The sequence below is a fragment of the Acomys minous genome, assembly GCF_964271855.1.
Source record: "Acomys minous genome assembly, chromosome: 2".
Lineage (NCBI taxonomy): Eukaryota > Metazoa > Chordata > Mammalia > Rodentia > Muridae > Acomys > Acomys minous.
This window is the reverse complement of record NC_140484.1, coordinates 70,017,492-70,041,720: the sequence shown is the minus strand read 5'-3', so window position 1 is coordinate 70,041,720 and position 24,229 is coordinate 70,017,492. Positions and strand designations below refer to the sequence as shown.

General features: G+C 45.2%; 1 long non-coding RNA gene across 1 annotated transcript in view; it reads left to right on the top strand.

Annotated features, from left to right (window-relative positions):
* The first annotated feature begins 1,392 nt into the window (after positions 1–1,392).
* Positions 1,393–24,229, top strand: part of LOC311582642 — a 95,665-nt gene continuing 72,828 nt past the window's right edge. Inside the window, exon 1 of the long non-coding RNA XR_014774179.1 lies at positions 1,393–1,438. This is a non-coding gene — a long non-coding RNA (uncharacterized lncRNA). The remainder of the gene's footprint in view (positions 1,439–24,229) is intronic.

Below are 24,229 nucleotides of genomic sequence, written 5' to 3'. Positions count from 1 at the left end.
CCCTTGTCCAGTTCCCACACCAGCTGGTCTAGAGGCCATTTTTGTGTGCGTGCATTCGTGTGTGTGTGTGTGTGTGTGTGTGTGTGTGTGTGTGTGTGTGTGTGTGTATGTCTATGTATGTGTGTGTTTGTGTGTGTATGTGTGTGTGTGTGTGTGTGTGTGATATTTTGGCAAAGAATGTGGCTGTCTTTTCCCCTTGCCCTAAAAATGTGCTTGAGGCTAAATTGAAGAATTTTGGATTAATGCAGTTGGCAGAGATTTTAAGACAACCTTGTGTTGACTGCCTCACATGGTTACTAGTGACCACTCATATGCCTGTCTACAATGCATAAGAGAAATACAAAATGTACAGTTTGAGGAGAAAAAGAACACCAGGAAATATAATGTTGGAGCCAAGTTGTCACTCATCTCCAGTGGAGTCTGTGTGACAAATACTACACAGGCCCGAGACTAAGACCGCCGAAAAGAAGAGAGTCTCCTGGATTGGGGTCGATATTCCTAACAGGAGAAATCTGATTGCAGGTTTTTTTTCCTTCTCTCATTGCTGGGAGCTATTTTCTACCCTCTATCCTATTTCTTAAAACTTCACTCCCAGTTCAGGACCTTTTTCAGGTATGCCTGTTGCTACAGGAGACGTTGCTAACACGGGACTGCAGCCAGGGACCGTTCAAGCTTAAAGTTCATCGTTAAGCTCCGCTGGTCTCTGCTTATCAAAGAAACATAGCCAAGGATTAGCCATTTGGTACTATCTTGTGACATTTACCAAAAAACAGAGTGTTTCAAAAAAACTGTCTTGATTCCCGTAACCTCAGCACCAGGTGCTGGGCAAAATAATTAGCAAGAGAAGGCTGACCTTTGACGAGGAATGCCTCCGTACTGATAGCAAGCCAATTACTTAAGAATGACGACATCTTTTGCTGTGCATTTAAAGTTATAATTCAAATGATGACAAAACTATCTGTACCTGTACCATGTATGCTCGATTGCTCACTGATCCCTTTGAACCTACTCCATGGAAACTGTAACCGAAACACAGCCCCACAACACAGCCCCCCCCCCTGCATTTTTCAAATATGCATTTGAAAAAAATGTATAAACTGATAAGAACAGATACTACACTTGATCTTAGCCAAAAGGCCGAGAAGCGAGAGTGGGCTATTACTTTCTCACATACTCTGGTGCCTCACCTTTGACCATGTCCCCTGGAGGGAGAGACCTGGTGGCACTCAGAGGAAGGACAGCAGGTTACCAAGAAGAGACTTGATACCCTATGAACATATACAGGGGGAGGTAATCCCCGCAGGAACAGTCATAGGGGAGGGGAATAAGGGGAAAATGGGAGGGAGGGAAGAATGGGAGGATACAAGGGATGGGATAACCATTGAGATGTAACAAGAATAAATTAATAAAGGAGGAAAAAAAAAAAGTAAAAAAAAATGTATATAACCCTAGACTGCTTGCTTGAAAAATACACTCAGATGGAAACCAAACTTGAATCGCCTCTGTTTGTCAACGCCTTATCTCCTGTACACCGATGCTCCAAGAACTCCAGTCCCCAAGGACCATTCCCTGACTGAGCTCGTCTGTGGCACCAAGTCCTGTGCTCAAGGAGATAAAAGTAAAGCTGATTCCAAATGGACCGGAAGGAGAAGTTAGTGCCCTCAGGGTAAGACCCCACCCAGCCAAGCGTCCAGTTTGTGAAAGGAATTAAAGGAAAGGTTAAGCAGCAAACAAACAAAACCCCCAAACAAACAAATAAAACCCCCCAAACAAAACAAAACAACCCCCCAAGCCCCCCAAACAAAACAAGAAAAACAAAAACCCACCCACCAGCAATAGACAGTTTATGCACATTAACGTCAAGGAGGAGTCTGGAGTCCAGCCTCAGTGAGCAGAACTTGGCAGCTTCACCTATGTGTTTCTGATTTTAGAGTCAAGAAACATACAGGAAAAGGAGCTGTGAAACCTTCCTCTGTGGTGAAGGAAAACCACCGAGGCCAGGTGTGTGGCAGAGGAGTCCCCATATGGAGGCCCAGAGAGGCCATTGCTGCTCAACTCATGTAAACATGTGGAAACGTGAGTCATAGAGGAAAGTGATTTGATGCATACTATTGCTAAGAAGAAAGACAGACATCAGTGAAGGGGCTGCCTTTCTTTTTGTTCTTTGTCTAGCTTTTAATGTTTTAAATGCCTGTGTGTGTGTGTGTGTGTGTGTGTGTGTGTGTGTGTGTGTGTGCGCATGCATGTGTGCATATACACATCTACACATGAGAATGCTTTCAATTCTCATGGGTATATATACCAAAGGTTGGCAATTGCCTGTTTAATTGTTTTGAGACAGGGTCTTGTTTTGTAGCTCACAGTGGTCTATAATCAATGCCCCTGCCTCAGTTTTCTGAGCATTGCGATTATATGTGTGCAGCAATGGGGTTTTGGGCATTGAGAAAAAAGTTTCTAAGTGTTTCACTGTGTCCTTTGTCCTGAGAACTGAGGCCTGACTGGCAGGCGCAGCTTTCTATGGCAAAAAAAGAGGCGTCTGTGTCCAATGGTTCCCCTGTGTGTTGAGCTTGCAGAATCCCTGTGCCCCTCGCTGTTTCGCAGCAGGGCTGCCAAAGGCATCCAGCAAATGGGAGATTTGCTGCTGTGTTGTTAACGTTCAAGCCTTCCACAGATGCACATTTTTCTATTTTATTGTGCATGTCTAACCACTGAAATGACCCCGAACAATGTGTGAACTGCAATAAAGCATCAACATTTGACATCCAGAAAAATAAAAATGCAGTGGGAAGAAATAACAGTCGGGGGGGGGGGGCTCCTGGCAAACATGTCTGTACCGAAATGCCAAGGCTAATATATCTCCTCCACCCTAGTGTTTAAACTTCCCTTTTCAGTGTACCATTGCGACGGCAGAAGACTGTGAGCAACTGCAGTGTCTGTCGAAGAGAGATGGTTAGACAAACAGCAGCCCTCCAGGCCTCAGGGGCCTGTATAGCTGTGACAACAAATGACGAGCCTTCCTGATGAGGAAGAGCTGCCAGACAGCCACAGCAAAGGTCAGATGATGGGCAGAGGGGCTAGTCAGCGGCCTTTGTGGGAAGGTGTGTGTGTGTGTGTGTGTGTGTGTGTGTGTGTGTATGTTTGCACATCTGCATCTCTAAGACATCCTTACGCTTTTCCGTATTCATTCAATGAGAGCCAGGAAAGATGAATAAGAAACCAGCATTAGTGGCTACATAAGGAGGGAATGTCACATTAGCATTTCCTATATGTACCTTAGTTTTGGGTTGTGGTGGTTAATTTAGAAGTAGGGTCTAATATATGTTAATTATTAGCCCTATAATTATTATTACAGCGGTATTTTCTAACCCACTATCAATCAATAAAAACACAAACACCTGTTATATTTTAAAATAGCCTTGGTTCACCTGGGGCAGGGCAGATATTAATCCTCTAAACTACTTCCATGTTGGGGGTAGATATCCCATATCTTGCCCCAGTTTCATGCCATCTGCTTCTAATAATTTCTGTCGAGCTACCTTCCATCCATAATCCTAAATACTTGCTAACGTTCTTCATCTGGGCCGAATCCTCCATCCACGTCAGCCATGTGCTTCTCCTCCACCTCACCCATGGCTGCCTCCTTCCTCTTCCTCTTCTTGTCTCTCGCCTCCTCTAATCTCTTCCAGACTCTCTGCTAAAAGCCTGGGAACCTTAGCCTCACATACCCCAATGCCCTGCCTGGGTGTGTTGGCTTTTTGTTGGTCAGACAGGAATAAGTTCTTAGACGAGGTTACAAACATTTGGGGTATGTGAGTCTGCTCATTTGGGCAGCACCCAGACCAAACCTGAATCTTGGGTCATGTGACTATATCTCTCACTGAAAATAAAGATGAAAAAGGCTTCCATTTTCCAGACAGCATCGCTGTAGGCGATTCTTGGCATCTTAATTATGTGGATTTGTAGGCAACTGGCAGCTGCATGACTTCTTACAAGAAAAACAAATCTGTTACAAGCTGAATTCATCGTTTGATCAAGAAGCCAGCAACCTCTGCTCCCCTCCCTTCAGGTACCCCAGGAAAGATGGAGGTGTGATGGGGCGCAAGTCTCATTCGGCAACTGGCCTTCCAAATCTTTGGTGAAAGGGGGTTGTTTAGCACAGGGCTGGGAGTGGGGGGGGGGGTTGGTAGAGGAGGAAACTGAGGCAGGAAGGGCTGGGGCTGGTTTTATTCGGGTTCCTCCATCTTTCCTGCAACGTGGTTTGTCAGGTGGAGGCCACTGCATGTGTGGTGCAGTAGAAGGCCTTGGCTTGTATGAGGGAACCTAGAGCGGCAGCAAAGCCATTATCAACAACAGCTCAGCAACCAGCAGGTCAACAGGCTCACAAATGGATTCATGTTGGTTATAATGCTCGTCTCCCTAAGGTCACAACCTTCACCGCTGCCACTGCAGAGAGTCCCTAGGTAGAATGGATGTCGGCAGGTAAAACAAAACAAAACAAAACAGGCAGTGGAGGGTCTGTCTCTCCACTCGTGCTTACCTGGAGAAGCACACGGTAACACCTAGACTCCTGTCTATTTAAGGAGTCTAAGGATGTGTCTGTTGTTACAGTGATCTGATCATATTAATACTGACTTGGAGATGTATGTCTAATCACACGTCTTTGCTAACATTGTTAAGCTTGAGCTATTTGGAGAAACTGAGTCATATGAAAAGCTGTGATAATTTGTAAAAGCACACTATGAAAGGATCAGGAAAATGAGGTTCCTGGTTTCTTTATGGTCTCTACCAATGGTTTAAAGTTTATTTTGATGCTCAAAGAGCTTCAATTCAAGATTGTAACTTTTAAGGCTCAAAATCTTAAGAGGGACAAATTGTAAAATTCTAATCTTACAAAGCTACCAATTTATTGAAAACTGTTAAAGAAAATTAAGACATAAAAATTAATTATCAGCTACCTTATAAATGATCAAATGTCTTTAATGTGCTCAAAACTATATTGGTAGTCATGGTAAGAATAAGTGTGGTTCATTTACAGAGACCAACTTACATCTTCCATTATATAGTCTTCTGCATATGTTGTCAAAGTTAAGCCTAAAGCAAGTAACTTCAGATAAGTTTAAAGTAAACTTAAAGTTTATTTAAGGTAAAAATAATATTCAAAACCATGTGTATTAAAAACCCCTGCATATGAAAAATTGAATGTTTGAATAAAATGTATTAAATTTACAATATGCTCTCAGGCAGGACATTTCCAAGGCTCAGGTGGAACCTTTCCCTGGGCACAGCCCTGCCAGAGTAGAGTGCATGCTTGCTTCATTACAGGGTGAGGTTGTTTGGGGGAAATCGAACCCGCCTGAAGCCTTCTGCTCCTGTCTTCAGCTAAGAAGGTTGGACCAGCTCTGGATATGTGGCCAGACCAGGAAAACAGCCTCCTTATCTCTAGGGAAGATGAATTGTTCCTCGTGTCTCACATGATGGGGGATGGAACCTTGTCCAGTGGAGGATCTTAGAGTCTGCACCCTCATCCGAAACATCTAAATAACACACAGAGAGAAGTAGCAATTACTCTGATCTCAGTGTCTCTCTAGCTGACATAGGGGGAATGCTGTCACCAGGGCAGGTTTGTACCTAAGCCACCACACGACTGGTACAGGGTCTGCATGCTAGCTCAATTGGCCATGCCCTGTACTCTGGCTGTCAGTTCTTCCTCTTAGCAAAGTCTGATTCCAGGGTCCACACCCCAATCACCCATGTTCCCTGACTAAAAGAGGCTGCCAGATACTCTGTAATCCAACCCACAGCTTTGGAAAAATTCTTCCGGCCATCCAAGCAATGTCCTTGGAACGCTGCTAGAGACTCCTATAAAAATAACTCAGTAGGATTCTCTTTCTCTTTTACATTGTCACTTAGTCGCTGAATTTAACTGGCTTCTTTCACAAAGCTTTCAGGTGCCTGTCTCTATTCAGGAGTCTGACGCAGCAAACAGCTAATTACAGTTCCTGTGTCCTCCTACCGAACTCTGGTACATGGCCCAGGCAGTGGTATAATTCCATTTAACCTTACTAAACGAAGCTTGTGTTACTCTTGATGTAAAACATTTTCCTCATTAACTTCGTCTCTTAATGTTCCCCACAAGATTGTACAGTTGTTACCTCCCTTACGCAACATTAACATGGTCCAAAAGTATATGTTAATACGAAATGGCTGACTTATGTTTCTGGATCTTTGCCATCTGTTACGTCTTATTATGTCCCCTTGAATGGATGGCCTTCAGAGGCACTAACTGCTGCCCTTTCTACAGTGCTCCTTTTGCCAGCTCAAGGCAGTAGTAAAGAGAGATCTGTGTCTTGAACTCCCAAAGGTGAGTTCGGGTGACCTCTGAGGAGGGGACTGATGGGCCATGGGTCATCCAACTCATCCTCCTTGCCACTCTAGGCAACGAGCGGTGCTGTGGTGTAATCTCACTGGGGCCGCCACAATGTTGTGGGGGTTTCTGGGAAACTGAGTCACTGAGCTGGTTTCAGTTGGGGAGAGAAAAATACATTAAGCAAGCGGCCCGCGCCTAGATCTTTGTAGTGGCGCTGGCTTCCTGCCTCAGATTCAGCAGCCTTTTATATGCAGGAGAACAAAAAAGAAAAGTAGCAAACAGGAAGTACAAGCACAAAACCATGTCTGTGGCAGTAAACCGGGGTGGCTGGTCAGGGTCAAAATTCATTTACCCGACCCTTTCAGTGCCTGGTGTCCATGGAGATACAGTGAGCAGGGTGGTATCAGCAAAATGGAACCGTCTCATTAATGGGCTTTGTTTTTAACATGTGACGGTTTGTGAATTTCCTATCAGACCATCTTGTGATATGCTCTTTTAAAGTTTACTTTTGTGTGGGTGTTTTGCCAGCATGTGTGTCTGAGGCAACAGGGGCATGCAGTACCTGTGGAGGCCAGAAGAGGGCATCAGATCCCCTGGGACTGGAGTTTCAGATGAGCTGGTCTTAACCGCTGAGCCATCTTCTCCAGCCCTGGTTATGTTTTTCATATCTTTTCTACTTTCCATAAGTTAAAAAAAAAACTTCTCTGAAGTGCCAAAGCTCTTATTTTGACTGTAGCCTTGATTTGTGATCCAATCAGATGCGTTTTCACGTTACACACCTTTTAACTCAATCTCCTGGGCTGACTTTCAAACCCTGAAAACCAAAAGTTAACATTTCTCCTGGGTCTGTCCTATTAAGGCATGCTAATGAGAGCTTGGCTTCAGGAATGCGCTGCGAGGTCTTGTAAGATGGCTAAATGGAAATTCAATTTATTATGGGGATATCAGTGACTCTGCTTACTTCCCCTTACGTGAATTTGGTCTGAGTTGATTTGTGTGTTATGATGTCATCCCTGCACGGACAGAATATAATGGCAGCATAAATTACAGAACTAAAGGCCGTGGAGCATCTTCCTCTATTACCAGTGTCCACTGTTTTGCAGATGAACAAAAGATAATGGAGAAAAAGATGAGAAGAAATATCCTCCTTAAACCTCCCCTACATAAAAAATACTTATTTTTCCTCCAGCCCCTAAAGCTACCCAGAGTTCAACAGGAATTGCTCTGTGGATCGACTGGCTTTCACGATGCTAGGAACTTTAAGTGTGATGCTATATAGAAGATGCGAGGGCACCAGATCCTCTGGAGCTGGAGTTACAGGTAGCTGTGAGTTGCTTTATGTGGGTGCTTGGGTCCCCTGGAAAAGCAGCTCTCTGCTAAGGACTTGTTGTCCCGGCCCTGGAATGTAGGGTCTCCAGTGCATTTGTGCCGTTTCTAATTGTCTTGAGTGTGTGTTGATGGATGATAACAAACAGGGTAAATCCACAGGGCACTAAGGTATCACTTACACTTACAACAGGCTATTATGAGCCACCTGTTGATGCTGTTGCCCCTAGGACTCACGGATGGAAAACTGACCCGTAGGATCCTACAAGCCGTGAGTGGCAGAACTCAGATCCAAAGGCGGTGTACCCGATGCTAGGCATTTTATCCCCCTTACCCACACATCAGACTTTAACTGTGTCCCCAGTGGCTGGAGGTCATTCCTGCTCCCTTCTAGTCACCGCTGGAGCTTTCCCCCTCCTGTTTAGGAAGCGGCTTGATTCTCTGTGTGGAGAGCTTACTCTTGGGTGGAGTTACCTGTGTGTTCTGCTGCAGAGCAAGAGGGACCCTGGTGGGTATCCGTTGGGAGGTCATGCCAGAATCTCGCTAGGGGCTCCACAGTGAAGGGAGAAGAGCTGCTTCCGGAGAACCAGGAAGCACGAACCTTCCGGCGGCTCAAGTGAGCGCGCCCTCCTTGCCACATCCGTCCGGAGTCTGTGGGCTGCCAATGTGGACCTAATACTGCCTGAGCTGTAGAGGACCTGAGCCAGTGGGTTGCCCCCAACTGTGCGAAACCAGAAGGCAGAGCCTGCAGAGCGATCATAGGGAGAGAGGGGGGAGGAGCATTGGAGATTTTTGAAAGGAGCCTGGTGGGAAGGATGGTCATTAAGGAGATGGAAGGAACCTGGGAGGGGAGGGGCATCAGAGGCCGTGGGAGGAGCCTGATAGGAGGGGCAGGGTATCACAGGCAACGGGCGTTCTAGGCAGGGTTGCCCAGGAATCTGATGTAGTGTTCTCGAAGTTGTGTTTCTCTTGATAGAACCTGACCTAAGGCTGGGCGTGGTGGCGCACGCCTTTAATCCTGGCACTGGGGAGGCAGAGGCAGGCAAGGCCGATCTCTGTGAGTTTGAGGCCAGCCTGGTCTACAAAGTGAGTCCGGAACCGCAGGGCTATTACACAGAGAAACTGTCTTGATAATCCAAAATAAACCAACCAACCAACCAACCAACCAACCAACCAACCAAAAACACCAAAACCCAAACAACCAAAACCAAAACTTAACTTGGAAGTTAGCTAATTTGCAACTACTTGAAAGTGTCTTAGGTATAGGAAGAGGGAGCTTAAAACCATGGAGAATTCCCTAGAGAAGTCCTAGGTGGGCAAAATTTTCAGGAATTTTATTTTCCAACTGCTTCTTGGCGATGGAGACAAATTCTTTCCGTGAGATTCAGCGGGTTAACAGGTCAAGTCGTCGCCATTAAAGGTTTCCCAGGTGGTCTCCCCTCGAAGACGCAGGAATGGTCTTGCTTGTTAAAAACAAACTCTGGTTTATGAAGAGACTTCGAGGGGGGGAAAAAAAAGGATAAACGTGCCAGGTCTTATTCAGACTCACCGCGTGTCCCGTTAGGAAGTGTATGGTCCTAGAAACCTAGTCTATCTCTCGCTCATCAGCGTGTTTATGTTCCATTCTTTTCCGTGTCCCGCTCTGGTCTCATCTTGTTTAATGTCTCGTAAGTACTAACGAGCTAACTTATCTTCTCTGCTGACAGCGATGGAAAAGGATTGGGGTGGTCTCCCGCAAGTCTCAGTTTATCCAATAGGGAAGTCGTTTACAGGGAGAGTTGGGCAGCTTCTCACTTACTACTGTGAAGCGACTTGCAGGCTGACTCTGGGGGGGGGGGGGGGATTGTGCTTAGGAGGCCGCGGAGCAAGTGGGTGGGGGGCGGGGGGATGGGGGCGGGGGCGGGGGCGGGGGAATGGGGGGCGGGGGCGGGCTACAGGAAGGAATATGGGGGAACAGGGGAGTGCAGTGGGAGACTCACTGGTGCCAACTGGTGCAGGTCAGAGCGGGAGGGAGAGCGGAGACTTGTGCTGGCTCCAGGAATTTAGTTCAGATGGTATAGGCTTCTCCAGTTAAAGAACAAGTGTATGCATATTGTAGTTTCTGCCTCTTCATAGGCTTTTTTTTTTTTTAAAGAGTATCTTTCTGAAGCGACATGTTGGGATTTAGTATTTTTCTCTTTCTTCCATTTGGAGGAAGTCTTGTTTCCAATGGGAGTTAAATGTTGCACAGCAAATTAGGGATTTTGTTTCTGTTTTGTTTTGTTTTGTTTTGCCAGGGGAGGCTCCTGCTTGGTCGGCTGTGTAACTAGCTAACCCTTCACCTGGTGACTTACTGCATGTGCGTCTCAGAAATGAAAAGGTATTAGAAATCAAGAAATCAGAACTCCCAGCCAAGGGGAATAATAGAGGCCTTTGGCAACTGTTGCTTCCTTCTCAAAGTGAAAGTTGCACATATTGGGTTGGAGAGATGATGGCTCAGTGGTTAAGAGCACTGCCTGCTTTTCCACAGGTCCTGAGTTCAATTCCCAGCAACCACATGGTGGCTCACAACCATCTGTAATGTGATCTGGTGCCCTCTTCTGGTGGGTAGGTGTAAATGCAAGCAAAACACTGTATACTTAATAAATAAACCCTAAAAAAAAAGTTGCACATATTACTCAGAAAAGAAGGACCTAAATGTGCTAATGTGGACAAGTCTCCAAAGATGTATTAATAGAACAGAATACAGTCCAATACTCCACATAATTAGAAATATACTTTATATTAAACTTACACATATTGCCATAGACCTATATTACAAATGCACGCATGAATACAGGCATGCAAAGTAGTTGTCTCAGAGGGTTGTTAGAAGAATTTAAAAATTACTTATATTTATTTAAAAGTGTGTGTGTGTGTGTGTGTGTGTGTGTGTGTGTGTGTGTGTGTATGTGCGGGGGAAGTGGTGGGGTTGTGCGCACGCATGTAGTGCTGTCAGAGGTCGGAAGAGGAATCCCCTGGGGCTGGCGTTACAGGTGGCAGTGAGCTGGGGACAGAGCTCCTGTTCCTTGCAAGGATCGTACATGCTATCAGTCACTGAGCCATCTCTCCAGCTCCCAAGAAAGATTTTAAAAAGATGAAAAGTGTAAAATGCTTAACCAGCAGTTCTTAATCTGTGGGATTTGACCCCCTTGTGTGGGGGGGTCACATATCAGATATCCTGCATATCAGATATCTACATTATGATTTATAACAGCAGCAAAATTATAGTTATGAAGTAGCAAAGAAATAATTTGATGGTTGGGGGTCACACAACATGAGGAACTACATTAAAGGGTCACAGCATTAGGGAGGCTGAACGCCATTGGCTTAGCACAGTGTCTAGCCGGGAGCTGTGGCTGTTAACAGTGATACAGAACCTTTGGGAAGGCCTGGCATGAACTTGCAGCCAAAAACTCGTTACAACGGGGATGGATGGATGTAATGTTTGTAAGTTCACACTTTACCCAAGTAGTTAAAAGTTAGCAGATTTTTAAGAACTGAATTTGGATGTCTTTAGATGAAAGGTTTAGCTAGGCCTGGAGGCCCGGTGGCGCACACCTTTAATCTCAGCTCTCAGGGAGGCAGAGGCAGGCAGATCTCTGTGAGTTGAGGCCAGCCTGGTCTACAGAGTGAATTCCAGGATAGCTGAGGCTACACAGGAAAACCCTGTCTTCAAAAACAAAAAACAAAAAACCAAACCAAATCAAACCAACCCCCCCCAAAAAAACCAACAACAAAAAAACAAAGACAAACAAAAAAACCCCCTAAAAAACCAAAAACTAATGCCCCCCTGCCCCCCCAAAAATAAAAGGTTTAATATTGTAGGATATTTGCTCTCACTGTGATCCCTGAGACTGAACTGTAAATCCCTGTTTCTTGTGGTTGAGCCCAAACACATCTTTAATCCAAGAACTTTCTGTTTATTGTAAGCAGGTGATTAAGGTGTGGTTCAGCCAGCCTTACGCACTTTTAATCCTAGAGTATTCTGTGCACAGGATTTAATATAGCTAACCCGAGGTCAAGAGGTGGATCAAGAAGCCAGCTGACAGGGATTAAAGAGTAGGAGGGACTTTGAGTTGAGGGGCATTTAAGACTGCGTGTAGAAATAGAAAGGGTCTTTGGGGCTTCTTTGGGCTTGGGATTTTAACTTGGCTCTTAGTCTTGAGCTCCTCTGCTCCTTGGCCTTTGGTTTTTCAGACTTTGAGTAGCAAGCCTTTGGTCTGGGGTTTTTGGCCTTTTCCTCCTGGGCTGTCAGCTGAGCTAGTGTGGAGAGCCACAGATAGCAGTGCCCCCTGCTGCTTTCCCGGCGCAATGCGCCCCTTATGCGCATGCGCAGTGTGTCCCTTATGTGAGCCCCTTATGTGCATGCCTGAAGGCATAGCAGGAGGTGGCTTGATCCAAACTCACCAACCAAGAGCGACAACATGGCTCTGATAGGACCAGGCACACTATAAAGGTTCTGTGGGAGCTTTTCCCGGGGTCACTCCGGTAGTCCAGGATCCTGAATAAACTGCGGCAAGAAGAGTTCCCGGCGTTGGTGTCTTTCCTGCTGGTCGGGGGCGGCATCGACAAATTAGTGAGTTTTTTTGGGGGGGCCTTTTTACATTGGGACATAAATTGAGTAGGAAGGTCAACTGGGTGCATTCCCTGCATTCTACTGACCCTTGTCCTCCTAACAAAGGTAGCTGTACCTGGTGTTATGACCTTGAGGGTTCTGCCTTTGTCTTCAGTGGACCTGCTTGGGAGTGCCAGGGTGATCTGAGCAGCAAATCACTAAGGCAAAGAAAGGACAGTTCGATCATTTTGTCCTTCATTCACCAGTGGTAGTTTCTTGCATGAAGAATTGCTGTTTCTCAGTGATGCCAAGTGTTCATTTTCTTGCTTCTCTTTGAGAGCCAGTGCTTGCTTTCAGAGCTCTGCACAAACGGGGCGAGCTACTTGCAGACCTTACACTATGGCAGCCCAGGGCTGACTTGCTGTAGTAAAAGCTGCATTCCAGGGCTGGGGCCTCCGGCACTTTTGTCTGCCTGCCGCTCAAGCACAAGGACGTGAGTCTGGATTGCCTGTGCTTATGTAAAAGCCAGGCACAGACATGCTTGTCGGTAACCTCAGTGCTGGCCAGATGGAGACAGGCAGATCCTTGGGGTTGATTGGTCAGCCAAGCCTAGCCAATCATGAGCCCAGTCTCAAAAAAAAAAAAAAAAAAAAGATACCTCTGGCCTCTATGCACAGATGAACACATGTACTATACATGTGCACATATTGATGAAAACACACACATCACTGCATGCTATTCTTAAGTTTATGTTTTATAGGTCTTAATACAATATATCTGAAGTATGATTGATACCCACAATATAGACAACTAGGCAGAAATTGAATGCTAGAATGAATTTGATTATATTTTTAAAGAAATTAGATACAATTTCATCTTTCAATACCATTTACTAGGGCTGGAGAGTAGTTCAGTGGCAGTGCTTGCCTCACACACACAAGGTCCAGGGATCAATTAAAAAACTAAAAAAGTTATTGTTTAAAATATAGTTAGCCAGCCAGTGGTGGCGCACGCCTTTAATCCCAGCACTTGAGAAGCAGAGGCAGGTGGATTGCTCTGAGTTCACGACCAGCCTGGTCTACAAAGCGAGTCTAGGACAGCCAAGGCTACACAGAGAAACCCTGTCTCGAAAAACCAAACCAAACCAAACCCTATCAATCTTAGCTGGAGAGATGGCTCAGTGGTTAAGAGCACTGTCTGTTCTTCCAGAGGTCCCGAGTTCAATTCCCAGCAACCACACAGTAACTCACAACCATCTATACTAGGATCTCATGCCGTCTTCTGGCATGCAGGTGTACATGCAGATAGAGCACTGATATACATAAAATAAATAAGCCTTAAAAAAAGAACTACCACATTTATAAAAAACTACCAATCATACAATTGTGTACTAATAATTACATTTTGTATCTTACATGATATCTTGGAATACACTAGGAAAAATAGCTCATTTTTGAAAGCATAGAGATGTATGATGTCAATATTCTCATTAATGTTTTAAAAACTTGTTCTCATCTTATATACTTTTGAATATTATATCTTTATTATTTAAAAATGTAGGGCGTTAACAATACCATACAATTTATGTAGACTATCTTGATCCTAAACATGAAATGAGGCATTTACTGAAATGTAGAAAAGAAGAAAATTCATAAAAAATGTAATTTAATCTGGGCATACACTATAATTCCAGCAGTTGGGAAGCAGAGGCAGGCAGGTCTCTACGAGCTAAGGTCATCCTGGTCTACACATGGAGCTCTAGGCATTCAGGGATGCGTAGTGTGGTCCTGTCGCAGAAAGAAAATGTAACTTCAGCAGTGATGTAAACACTTAGTGCTTACAAAACACCACCAGATATTAGCAGAAGGTCCAGCTACATGCAATACTAAGTCCAGTTGCATCTGGCAACTTTCCTAGTTAGCTTCAGGTCAACAACCCGCCACAGCCTGGGGAAGGAGTCTCAGTTGCAGGATTGCCTCACCCAGATTGGCCCATGGGCGTTTTCTTGGTTGGCACTGTGGGGAGATCCATCTACTGTGGGTGGTACCATCCCTATGCTGGTGGACCAGAGCCATGCAAGCAAGCAAGCCTGAGGGAGCAAGCCAGTGAGCCATGTTTCTCAAAGTCTCTGCTTTAGATCCCACCTTCAGGCTCCTGCCTTGACTTCCCTCAGAGATGCGGTGTTACTGGGTGTGTAAGACAGAGGAAATCATTTCTCCACAGGCTGATTTTGGTCATGGCCTTCATGACAATATCATAAAAGGAACCGCGACATCAACTTTCAGTCACAGAACAATCTAATTTCATATCCATGTTAAACATTGTCCTTACGAAGCTATATTTGTCAAGGTAGGAAAACAACATACATATTCCATCTAGCAGTTTTATTTTTTAAAAAATTATTGACATTGTGCAATATACGCGTGGATGGCCTTGAACTTCTGATTCCTTTGCTTCTCCTTTCTGGGTGCTGAGATTACAGGTGCACACCACCGCAGCAGGGTCTGTTGGTGCCGGGGGTGGTGTACATGGCGCCTGCCACTGCAGCGGGGTCCGTTGGTGCCGGGGGTGGTGTGCATGGCTTAGTGCATGCAAAACAAGTGCTCTACCACCTGAGCTATAACTTTATTTAGGCATGGAGAATGTGAGCCTTTACTTAGGCATTAAATCTGCAGCCCTGAGCATGTGCGGGGTGGGCCTTATTGCAAGCAATCTCCTGCCTCAGCTTCCCAAGAGCTGATATCAAAGGCTTGGGTCACCATACTCAGCAAGATGTATGTATTTTTAGCTTGGCTTTTCTTTTATATGTTTCTGAGATCACATGTGTCTTGTGCATGTTAGAAGGTTTTTATTTTTGTGTGTGGAGTAGTCCTTGAAACAGTTATATCAGAATGTTTGTGTGTGTGTGCGCGCGCGCGCATGCGTGCGCATGCCTGCACATTTGTGCCACAGCATGTATGTGGAAGTCAGAGGACAAGTTGCAGGAAGTGATTCCCTTTTTCTATTACATGGGTCATGGGACCTGAACACATGTTATCAGGCTTGGTGGCAAGCGCCTTTACCTGCTGAACCATCTTTCTCCTTTTTTAAATTTAAAATACTTATTTTCACTCTTAAACATTTTCATTTATTTTTTTCAGACAGGGTTTCTCTGCGTAGCCCTGGCTGTTCTGGCACTTGCTCTGTAGACCAGGCTAGTCCTGAACTCATAGAGATCCACCTGCTTCTGCCTCCTGATTGCTGGGATGAAAGGTGTGCACTACCACTACTGCCTGACACTTATTTTTATTTTTAATTGTGCATGTTTGCGTGTGGGTATGTGCATGTGAGTGTTGGTGCCCTTGGAGGCCAGAGGTGTTGGGTCCTCTGGAGTTGGGGTTCAGACAGTTGTGAATCACCGTTTGTGGGTTCTAGGACCTGAACTTGGGTCACCTGGAAGAGGTGGAATCTCTCTAGTCACTGAGATGGATGTCTCTCCAATCTGCACATACAGTTTTTCATATTTTTATTGATCTTTTTTATGAATTTCACATCATGCACCCCAATCCCACTCATTTCCTAGTCTTTCCATATCTGCTCTCCATCCTTGTAACCTCACCACAAGGGAAAATAAAAAATAAACTTAAATAAGACAAACAAAACAAAATCTCACCGAGGAAGCTGTAGGGTATCACAAAATTTATACTTAAAAAAAAAAGTTTATTTATTATGATGTACACAGTGCTCTGCCTGCATATGCACCTGCAGGCCAGAAGAGTGCACCAGATCACATTATAGATGGTTGTGAGCCACCATGTGGTTGCCGGGACTTGAACTTGAACTCAGGACCTCTGGAAGAGCAGTCAGTGCTCTTAACCACTGAGCCATCTCTCCAACCCCCTTACAGTTTATACTTTTATCCATACGTATTTACCTGCAAATGTTCATTGTAATAAGTCATTGGTCTGGTTCGAGGCCTGTAGGTTCTGCTATACTATAATACTGGGCCCTCACTGAGACTCCTCTTGGATGTCCCGTTGTTGCCCTGTGTCATGGAGATCCCGCAGCTTCTGTTCTGCAGGACCAGCCCCTTCACTCACTCTTGAAGTTCATAGATGAGGCAGATGTTGGGGTGGCTCAACTCAAAGCTCTGGATCTGAGCCTGCGTGGTAGCTGAGTTGGTCAGCTCACTGCTCTCCTGCACCCCCACTTCCAGGGTCAGCTCTCCCAGGCTTCCCAGGCGAAGATGGGGCCAGTTCTCCCTGCTCACTCCATCTAGGCCAGCTCCCCTGTGCTGTCCTGGTGAGAGGCAGGGCCAGATCTCCCATGCATGCTAGTGAGAAGCCAGCTCAGTGTGGCCCTCAGACATCAACATGGCCTCAGGTGGCAGCCCAGAGGACTAGATGCACGGCCTTTAGTGGCCATGGCCATGGACACAGACCACTGCTGAGGCAGGGCTTCGTGGTCCTCATTGGCAGCACCGGCCCAGACATCACCATGGCCTCAGGGGGTGGTGCAGGCCTCTTACTTCAGGCTCTTCCTCACTGCCTTCGCTTCTCCAGTTCCACCTCTCTTCAAAGTGCTCAAACCTTTGCATCTTGTTGGCGGATAGTTTTGTGCGCTGTGTATTCAAGGGCTGATTTCTTTACCCAGAGTTCTGCTTGCGTTGTCATGAGTATTGTAGCATCAATGTTGTGTAAAAACTTTTCTCTGTCACCTTTGGTTAATAAAGAGCTGCACAGCCAATAGCTGGGCAGGAGAGGATAAGGCAGGACTTCTATAACTAGTTGGGGCGTGGGGGTTCCAGGTGGAGAGTAAAGAGAGAAAGGAGAAGGCTGCTGGCACAGGCCTTGAAGGAAGAACTTCAGTGAGCAAGTGAGCTGCTTGGAGACAGCCCACTGTTTTGCATAGCTGTGACGGGTGCACCTTGAAGAGGTATTGTCCCAGAGGCATTTGTCTCTCGGTTGCTTCCTGATGCTGCTGTGCCGTCTCATGTCTGTCACTGTTGTGTCCCTCATGTATCTGGCATGGTGTGTCTGGGCATGAGGAAATTGTTTCCTGGGTGACAGCCCACCACAGAGCAACATGAAGATGAGCTTTCATAAACTAATGCTGTTTAGATGAGTTGATGATTTTTCTAATCCCTGATAATGATTTTATAGATGAGATCATGGGTCTCGGTGTGCACCATGATTAAAAAAAGAGCCGTGACTTCAAAACTAAGACATAAGACAGATCACCTGTTTCTCCGTAGAAACCTTGTTAACCTATGTCATAAAAATCTATTGCTTTGAACTTATAATGAACTTGTGGAGTGGAAGATGCATTAAAAACTTACTCTGAACTTCTAATGAGCTTGTGGAGTAAAAGATACTTTAAAAAATTGTTTTGAAAGATATTTTTTAAAAGTTTGGTTGCAGGGAAGTGTGGTGGTGCGCACCTGTAATCCTAGCATTCTGGGAGGCACAGGCAGGTGGATCTCTCTGAGTTCAAGGCCAGCCTAGTTTACAAAGCAAGTCCAAGACAGCAAAGGCTACACAAAGAAACTCTGTCATGAAAAACAAAAACAAAAACAAAAACAAAACAGCAAAAAAAGATACATTTTTTTTTTTGGTTAGGTGAGAGTTTTGATAGAAAAACATGTAATCAACAAATATGTTGTAACTCTCTCTTATGTATATGAATAAATCTGATTTCTTTGATGATTGCCTGTATGACTATGATATAATTTTTCTTCTTATGTATAAATAGAGCTAGGGAAAAATAAAAAGGCGTTGGAGCTTTCGGCGTTTGCTGCATCTACCAAATATGTGTCTGTCTGTCTGATTGTCAGTCTGTCTGTCTGCATGAAGTTGTGGAAGCCTGTTGGAACTTGTTTGCTGGAGCTGTTCTGCTTCATCCATTGAGCATCTGCGTGAATGTGATTTTTTTCCCCTCTTTCTCTTTTCTTTCTCCCTGGCCCCCAAAGAGTTAAAAGAGCTCAGAGTCTCTTGAAGGTGACAGAGGGCACTGGCCCTAGATAATTGAGTTTGGTACCCTCAGAGAGAAATCTGCTGAGTGACCTTTCGCTGACTGTATGCCTACCTTTCCAGTGTTTCCCCTGACCATGTCTAAGTTGACCTTCCACAGGTTGCCTTGAGAGTTGTCATGAGAAGGTTGCAGAGGAAAAGTCTCTGTGAGGACGAGGATGAGTCAGGAGCAGGCAGGGCTAGACTAAGCTGGCAGGTAACGGGCCACATGGCTGGGAAGTAGCCAGGCCAGCCTAGTTAGGTTAGAATAGCCCAGCTACAGTGCTTGAAGCTTATTAATAAATATAATAGGTCTCTGTGTCATTATTTGGGAGCAAAGGTGCCCGTAGAAAACGCATTGCGTTTACAGCTTCTCTCTCTCTCTCTCTCTCTCTCTCTCTCTCTCTCTCTCTCTTTCTCTCTCTCTCTCATCTTTCCACCACATACTTGTGCATCATAGTGGTGCCCACCTGCCCCACGCTGCAGGGTGGTGGGCTGGGCCTGTGGTCTCTGGCTGTTTTCTGCCTATACAGTTTATATTTTCATTTGTGAGCCGAGCCTTTAATGGCTGAACCATTTTTCTAGCCCTGCTTGTATATTTTAAATATAAGTTTGGTAGATATTTTCTGTCAGGCTCAGCTTACCTTTCTACTGTTTTAAAAGTGTGTGTGTGTTTTTAAAAAAAGATTTATTGTATTTTTAACTATGTGTGTATGTAGGTATGTGCACATGAGTATCGGTACCCACAGAGGCACAGAGAGGGTATTGGATTTTCGGAGTTACAGGCAGCTGTGATGATGTGCCCGACATGAATGCAGGAACCAAAAAGGACTTGTCTTTTGTGGCTTATTAAATCTTAAGAAGCTTAGGCAGGGAAGCAAGATGGCTCAGTGGTTACAGGAAGCTGACTACCCGAGCTTCAACTTGGGACCCAGAGGCTGAGGGAGAGAACTGACTTTGTAAAATTTTCTTCTGACCTCAACACATATGGGGTGGTTATGAACCCCTAAATAAGTAATAAAATAAATAAATAAGTAACTGTAAATATATGTTAAGAGGCCTGAAAAACATCAGGTAGTTTCTTCCATTTGTTCTAGAAATTTCCGTGATATTGAGCCTCGTATTTAGGCCTAGATTTAAATACGGTGTGATGTAAAGTTAGATTTCTTTTTCGTGTGTGTTTTGTTCTGTTTTGCATATGAATAATCAGTTGTTTCAGGATTCTTGGTTGAAAGGTTGGTTTTTGGTCTACTGGCTTGTCCTGACATTTTTGTTAATACACAATTAATTCTGTTTAATTCTGGATGCATCCTGTTTCATTAGGTGCTATATAGTTTGTGCTATAGGTGCCACACTATTTTATTGTATTATTTTTAAACTAATTCCACTCATTCGTTTTATTTTGTGTACGCATGTGTGTGTGTGTGCATTCCATGGCTTGTGAGTGGAAGTCACAAGACGGCTTGTGGGCGTTAGCTCTCTCTCTACCTTGTGGACCCCAGGACTAGAATTCAGATCCCCAGGCTTGGCAGTAGGTGCCCTCACCTGCTGAGCATCCCACCATCCCTGGACATTCACAAGGAACTTACAGATTTGATTCGGCAGGAAATGAATGTTTGCTACCCAGCGGAGATGGCATGTTAGGGGTTAACGGCAATCTCTGTGCAGAAAAACTTATTAACTTAGAAGGATGAGTGGCTCTTCTTCCTGCTATGAAAAGTGAATGTACTGATTTGTGCTCTCGGTTGCTCAGGTTCCAATTTTTCTGTCTTTGATTGACAGTGTGACCTTAGCTATGAGCCCCGTCCCTGGGAGGCCTCCCAGCTTCGGTGCTTTTGTTTAGCACTTGCTTCCCTGCAGATGTAAGGTAAACCCAGGAGCTGAGCACAGAGCTGAGTGAGGTCAAAGGGCATCTCTGCGTACGGCTTCGGTCTGTTTCCTGATCACACAGTCTGTTTCAGAAAACAAAGACACATGTATCAGAGTTGGCCTTGTTCCTCTGTAGTCAGCGCAGGAGCTGTCAGAGCAGGGCACCGGGGAGAGGGGCTCACCACAGGACACCCTGTCCACCAAGTAATGGGACCCGATGTAACCCTCTCTGCTATCTGAACCGGGTAGAACCCTTTCTCTGGTATCAGCATGGGTAGAGAATGCAGAGGTCACAGCGTTTGTCGGACTAAAGTCAAGTTATTTGTGCTTCAGTTAGATTGCCTGAGTCCTGGCTCCCCGTGGTCTGCACACACAATAGATTTCCGTTAGCTTTGCCTAGTTCTCCTCTGCAATCCTTTAATAGTCTACTCTACAAATTCTACTCTTGTCTTCACATGACTTTTCAGGAGCATAGTCCACAGGGGTTGGGGTAGAGTGGGGGGCTAGGCGAGAGCTCCTGGTTGTGGTGACTACACTGAACAAGGCTGCCCAAGACCAAGGACAATGACACAGGAGAAGTATCCCGTAGCTTTACCAACTCATTTATTCGGAAGGTATTCCCCACCACTGTTTGAGAGATTGACTCAGGAAATAAGCAGAACTTACAAGTCTTAGGAAGCTGGAATTCACAAGGTCGACAGAGTCCTTTCCCAAGGCTGTATAAGAAGCAGGCACTGCCCAGGAGAGAAGACTTTCTACCCCGACAGTTCTCAACCTATGGACCATGACCCCCTTTGTGGGGGGAGGGTGTGTGGGGAGGTCGAATAACCCTTTCACAGGGGTTGCCTAAGACCATTGGAAAACATAGATATTTATACTATGATTCATAACAGAAGCAAAATTACAGTTATGAAGTAGCAACAAATGTAATTTTATGGTTGAGGGTCACCACAGCATGAGGAACTATACTGAAGGGTCGCAGCACTAGGAAGGTTGGGAACCACTGCTCTAACCTGTGGTGAGAGCTGCTTGCCAGCCTTGCAGGGGGCTCCAGGGATGCAGCCTGCATGCATGCCACCCGTGCAGGGCGCTCTCTTGGTGATGCAGCAGCTTCCGAGTCATCCATACTTTTATAGGTAACTCCTCACCATATTCCTGTAAGTCAGCCCCCCCCCCACCCCGTAAGTTTATTGGTTCATTAAGCCAGACATGGGTGGAGTCATTTCTTCCATCTGCTGTAGCTGCCCTATATGGGGGTAAGTAGATGATCCATTACCATCTTCCCAGGAAAAGTTGCACAGCAAAGTTGTTCGGTGTCTTACTTTTCCATTGCTGTGACAAAACACCACGACCAAAGCAACTTACAGGCGGAAGCATTTCATTTGGGTCTCATGGTTCCAGACAGTTAGAATCCTTGCCCATTGTGAGGGAAAGCAAGGCAGAAGGCAGGCAGGAAAGGCAGCGGAGCGGAGGCTGAGCACTTGCTTCTGGTCCTCAAGCATGAGGCAGAGAGAGGGGAGATAACTGGGAATAGCCTGGGCTAGTGACACTTCAAAGTGACACATCTCTTCCAACAAGGCCACGTTTTCTAATCCTTCTTAAATGGGTCTATTAACTGAGGATATATCCTAGGGGGGCTCTAATCATTCAAACCACCACAGATGGGCCACGACCAGGAGGCTAATGTTTAAGAACAGGGAAGATTGTGTGTGTGTGTGTGTGTGTGTGTGTGTGTGTGTGTGTGTGTGTGTGTCCGGCTTAAGAGAAGAGAGAGGAGAAGGAAAGAAAGAAGGAGAAAGAGAAGGCATTTAACCCTTTACTCACCTTTTCATCCATTTGGTAGCGATTGGATTGGATGACGTCTGAGCTGACCATGTAGTCACAAGGGTTTACAATCATATACTGGATGGGTTTTTCTTTTCTTTTTTTTTTGTCCTTTTCCAGTGATGTGTGGGTTCTGGTCTAAGCAAAATGACACTAAATAGATGACTCTGTCCTTTGTCAAAGAAGAGACCAAAAATGGCACTCAGTTATGAGGTATGTTGTGTTGCTCATCCCAAGCCCATCTGGCCTGTCCTCCCACACAGCCCTCTCACCTTCTTGGTGACTGCCCCGACACAAGGTGGCTGTCAGGCACTGCGATGACCAATGACATGGAGTCCTAGACTGAACAAAGAGGGAAAACAAGGAAGCTGGCTGAGCACCCACCTCTCCTTCTCTCTGCATCCTTTGTTCATTGATATGTGAATGAGCAGTTGCCACTTGTTAGCTACACACTTCTACCACCAGAGATCCACCCATGCCATGCCTTTCCTGTGACAGCGGACTGTGTCCCCTCAGACCATGAGCCCCAATCAGCCGCTCTTCCCTTATGTTGCTTATTATCAGGTATTGGGTCACAGCGTTGAGAAAGGCAATGGATATACCATCCCACGGTGATGCTGGGAGTTAACTCAGTTGACTATGTGGAGTATATGAAGTAGCACTTTGACCATTGAGAGTAGCGCCTAGTAGGGGATTTGCAGGTTGAGCGAGCTGGATGCATAGTCACGAGACTAATTCTTTTAACTTTAACTTTTTATCACAAGCCTGCATTTGAAAAGAGAGTGCGGTTGTGGGGAAGATTCCTTGCTGTTCAAGCTGCTAAAGGATTCTGTCTGTGCAGCTCATTAGAATTCTAACAGCAGCGGGGCTTGCCTTGAAATAGAATCTTTAAGCACAAGGCCATTTGATGGTGTCTGTGGAAGATTACTCTTTGTAAGTAACGCTTTCCCAACTTTGAACTGACCATTTAATACAAGCACGGTAACAATTAAAAAAAATAGTTTTAAAGCACACTAGCATGACAACTAATTTTAGTTCATATGAGTAAATTTTTATTAGACGATGCATAGTTTGAATTTCATATCTGTAATAAAGCTGGTAGATGACTAATACAGACCCTGTACTTCAACTTTCAATATTTCATATACCTTGGTATATAATTAATGAAACACTTTGTTTTATAGCAGGGCATATCACAGGATGAATTTCATAAGCTTCCTGAAAATCAAAGTAAATCAAGATACTTCCATCTTTATTTAACACACAGTGGCTTATAGTGGCTTATACATTCCTAACTTTGGATGAGGGGATCTGTATCACAGTTGGGGGAGAAAGAATAAATATCTTTTTTGTAGAGCAAAACTATATATATTTTTCCTCTTTACAAATGAGAAATTTAGACAAAGAGGGTAACTTGTATTTATTGATACAATGGTTTCTACATAGTTCCACCAATGCCTTTCACCCTATTCTGGTGAGGGACTCATTAGCTGTTCTTGAGGTCAACTCTTAGGCTAGACTTGAAATCTCCGAGAGGGCTGGTAAGGCATATTTCCGTAACTCCAGGTGTGTGAGGGTGGATTGAGCAGGAGAAGACCTGCCCCGAATATGGACAGCACTGTCCCTTGGGCTAGGGGTACAGATAAAGTAAGAGAGGGGGGAAAGGAAAAGCCTGGAACATCCGTGTTCCTTTCTCCCTCAATGAGGTGAGCCTCTCAGTTCCCTCACGTCCCCCTCGCCATGATGCACAGATCTAAAACTGTGAGAAAATAAATCCTTTCTTTATTATAGTCTTTTCTTTTTACAGATTCTCTCTTCATAGGCCTGGCTCTCTTAGAACTCACTGTATGGACCAGGCTGGCCTCGAACTCACAGAGAGCCATCTGCCTCTGCCTCCTAAGTGCTGGGATTAAAGGTGTGCGCCACGACTCCTGGCTTCCTTTATGCTCTTGGTGCATGGCATTCATGTCACAGTGAGGAGAAAACTAGTCCATCCTTTAACCATGGGTGAGAGCTGCCACTCACAGTATCCTGTCTCCTGTCTCCAAGGTCACTGCTATGGACACCTTCCCTAAATGGTGTCCTATGTCTCCTCCCGAGTTTCCTAGGGCTGCTGTAACAATATACCACAGCCGAGGGGACTACCACAGCAGCAGTTTGTGTGTCTCTTGTGCATGTTAGGGTACAAGTCTGACATCAAGGTGTATGTAAGGCTGGTGTCTGTAAGGGAAATATGTTCCAGGTCTTTCCTGAGTTCTGGAATGTTCTGAAGTCCTTGTC